Source organism: Oryx dammah, unplaced genomic scaffold, assembly GCF_014754425.2.
Source record: "Oryx dammah isolate SB20612 unplaced genomic scaffold, SCBI_Odam_1.1 HiC_scaffold_18, whole genome shotgun sequence".
Classification (NCBI taxonomy): domain Eukaryota; kingdom Metazoa; phylum Chordata; class Mammalia; order Artiodactyla; family Bovidae; genus Oryx; species Oryx dammah.
Genome location: NW_024070202.1, coordinates 81423725 through 81427789, shown reverse-complemented (window position 1 = coordinate 81427789; position 4065 = coordinate 81423725).

The window sequence follows — 4065 nt, the reverse complement described above, 5'->3', positions numbered from 1 at the left end:
GCAAAGTTTGAGTTTAATTTCCTAGTTGAACAGAAGGTGGCAGCACCACACAGGATCTGGCAGAAGAGTGTCTCAGCGGCACCTCCCCCAAAGCCCCTGCCTGAGGCTGTCTTCTTGCACTTTGACCTCCATTTCCTGGATCTCAGGCCCTTTCTTATCCTTGTTGAGGTTTTAGACCCTGAGTAGATCGAGCCTCATTCCGGTTGGGGACTCCAGGGTCAATTCACAAGTTAGAAAAACAGAGTTTCACCTTGGCCACAAGACTAAACTGATTTGTAACTCAAAACAGGCCCCTGTTTCCCTTTGAGCCTCAGTTTCCCCTGTGAAAACAAATTCAGTTCAGTCGCTCAGTCGTGTCTAATCCTTTGCGATCCCATGGAAGGGAGCACGCCAGGCCTCCTTGTCCATCACCAACTCTGGGAGTTTACTCAATCTCATGTCCATTGAGTTAGTGATGCCAATCAACCATCTCATCCCCTGTCTTCCCCTTCTCCTCCCACCTTTAATCCTTCCCAGCATCAGGGTCTTTTCCAATGAGTTGGGTCTTTGCATCAGGTGGCTAAGTTTCAGCTTCAGCATCAGTCCTTTCAATGAATATTCAGGACTGATTTCCTTTAGGATGGATTGGTTGGATCTCCTTGCTGTCCAAGGGGCTCTCAAGAGTCTTTTCCAACACCACAGCTCAAAAGCATCAATTCTTTGGTGCTCAGCTTTCTTTATAGTCCAGCTCTCATATCTATACATGACTACTGAAAAAACCATAGCTTTGACTAGACAGACCTTTGCTGGCAAAGTAATGTTTCTGCTTTTTAATATGCTGTCTAGTTTGGCCATAGCTTTTCTTCCAAGGAGCAAGCATCTTTTAATTTCATGGCTGCACTCACCATCTACAGTGATTTTGGAGCCCCCAAAAATAAAGTCTGTCACTGTTTCCCCATCTATTTGCCATGAAGTGATGGGACCAGATGCCATGATCTTCGTTTTCTGAATGTTGAGTTTTAAGCCAACTTTTTCAGTCTCCTCTTTCACTTTCATCAAGAGGCTCTTTATTTCTTCTTCACTTTCTGCCATAAGGGTGGTGTCATCTGCATATCTGAGGTTATTGATATTTGTCCTGGCAATCTTGATTCCAGCTTGTGCTTCAACCAGCTGGGCACTTCGCATTATGTACTCTGCATATAAGTTAAATAATCAGGGTGACAATATACAGCCTTGATGAAGAGAGTGGAATAAGGGTTCTCCAAGGTCATCAGCCTTGACAGCCAGGGTTCCAGGTTTAGAATCAGGTATCAGAATCATCAATTCTTCGGTGCTCAGCTTTCTTTATAGTCCAACTCTCACATCCATACATGACTACTGGAAAAACCATAGCCTCGACTAGACGGACCTTTGTTGGCAAAGTAATGTCTCTGCTTTTTAATATTGAAATGTAAAACTTTGTATATTAAGCAAACCAGGATTTATCAGGAGAGTCTGGAAAGTCGTGTCAATTTTTAACACCAAATGGATAACGGCAATGAAATTGCATTGCCTCAGAAGACTTTTCCAGGGACCACCTGTCCACTCTCTTCTGCCTTTAGGGTTACTTCGGTGGAGCCTGTCGTTTTGGGGAAATGTTTTTAACTGACGCCATAAGGGTTTTGTTGAACTGAAACTTCTTTCGGCGAAGGATGCTCCGGCGCCCTCTGGTGACTAATCCCAAGTAATGCACCATTCGCCTCACAACACCTTGCTTTCTGTCCTTGTCACCAAATAATCCAGTTTTTGCCTTTTGAGTCCTATGATAGCCTGCTTCTGGATTATTATTTTTACTTCTAACTCTATGAAACCCCCAAGAAGCGGTTATGAGATTCAGTATTGGAAATAATTAACTCTAGGCAAGCTTAGAGTGGAAGCACAAACTAACTCGGTAGGACTGCCAACTCTTTGATGTTGGCTCATTTCACAGGAAAAGCAGATGCTTTTGGAGAGATGGTTGTCAGTCCCAGTGGGGAGAGGGAGTGTCGGTGAGCTCCATATTTTCTGTGCTTGCGATCCGGATAGCTGGCTCCCTGGAATCTCCAAGCCCTTTCCTCTACCTCCCCTTTCCAAGGCTCACTATGTATGACTTGATGGCCCCTCTCAGGACTCTGACGTGTATCCTAGCGCTCCTAGTGAGTGAGGGGCCAGATCCTGATCCTTCTGCCTGGAAATGTTGCTAGAAATACCAATATTTCTCCAGGAACCAACTGCATCAGAATCTTCTAAGATGCTGCTTACATCCAGACTCCTTTGGTGAACCCTGGACTTGCTGCAATAGAATCTCTGAAGGTAGAGATGAGAAGTATGCATTTTAGCCATATCCCTGTGATTGTGAGGCAAGCTGAGGTTTAGAAATTGCTTCATATACTCGTGACTTCACAGACATGATGATGATGATACCTGCTGTCTACATAACAAGTGTCTGTGTTTCTGCTGCCACTTCCCCACTCCACCTTGGTGACTGTGTGATGTGAGCACCAGCCAGGGTGCATAAGCATGCACCATCTGGCTTCCATCCCTGGAAACACATCATAGAATAAGTTTTTCAGCCCTTTCCTGGGCCCTCTTTTTTCATCCATCAGGCTAGTGTTTCTGAGCAAGACTCTTTGCTGAGAAGCCTTAAATTATACCCCTAACACTAAAGTTAAAATGTGAAGGATTAAAAAATCGAATTTCTTTGTGGTACATATATATACTGGAATATTACTCAACCATAAAAACAAAATAATGCCATTTGCAGCAACATGGGTGCAATTAGAGATAAGCGTACTAAGTGAAGTCAGAAAGAGAAAGACAAATACCATATGGTATCACTTTTACGTGGAATCTAAAATATGGCACAAATGGACTTATCTATGAAACAGAAAAAGACTCACAAACATAGAAAACAGACTTGTGTTTGCCAAGGGGGAAGGGGGGTGGGAGAGAGATAGATTGAGAGTTTGGGATTAGCAGATGCAAATTATTATATATAGAATGGATAAACTACACGGTCTCTACCGTATAGCACAGGGAATTATATTCAATATCCTGTAATAAATCATAATAGAAAAGAGTATGAAAAAGAATGTATATATATATATATAAACTGAACCCCTGTACAGCACAGTGATTAGCATGACCTTGTAAATGATATTAGCATGACATTGTAAATCAACTTCAATAAAATAAAATTTTAAATAAATAAAGGTTACCTACCAAAACAATTGTCTGGTGGGTAGCTTTGCCCAGCTGAAGCACCTTTTATTTCTGCCGGTCTGTCTGTCTGTGGAGGGCATGGCATGCTACTGTCCCTTTGACGTTAACAGGAATAAGTTGAAAGTGAGCATCTGCTGTTTCTGTTAGACACAAACTATGAGGACAGGGATGTTAAATCCACCCTAGGATTCAAGGACTCAGTGTTAGTAAGGACAGTGAAGTCCAACTTGTTGCCCAGGGCAGGAATCCCATACCCTCATACTCACTGAGGGGACATTGTTTTAGATGCTGACTTCTGAAGCTATCGTCCCTTGAATCTGCTTTCAGGTATATTTTTCATCTGAGCACACAAGTGCTTCCTCACCCAGCAAGGCCCAGAAAAGAGATGAAGCATAAAGAAGCCCAGGAGGTCACTAACACTGGTCTCTGGTGTTACCAGTGTGGACACTGATCTCAGGCTCTGTGCGGTGCTGTCCAAGGTAGTGATACAAGCCACATCTGGCCACGGAGCTCTTGCAATGTAGCTGATGAAGAATGTGCGATAAGTGTGAAACACACACCAGCCTCTGGACACATAGCAAGAATATAAAATATCCCACAGACAGATAGGTAGCATGTTGAAATCATAATATTCTGGATATATTGGGTTAAATAAAATGTATTATTAAAATTAATTTTACTTGTTTATTTGTCATTTTCAAATTTGGCTACAAGGCAATTTAAAATTATATAACATGGTTTAGATGCTACTAGTCTGGACCTATGGAGAAGGAAATGGCAACCCACTCCAGTGTTCTTGCCTGGAGAATCCCAGGGATGGTGGAGCCTGATGGGCTGCCGTCTATG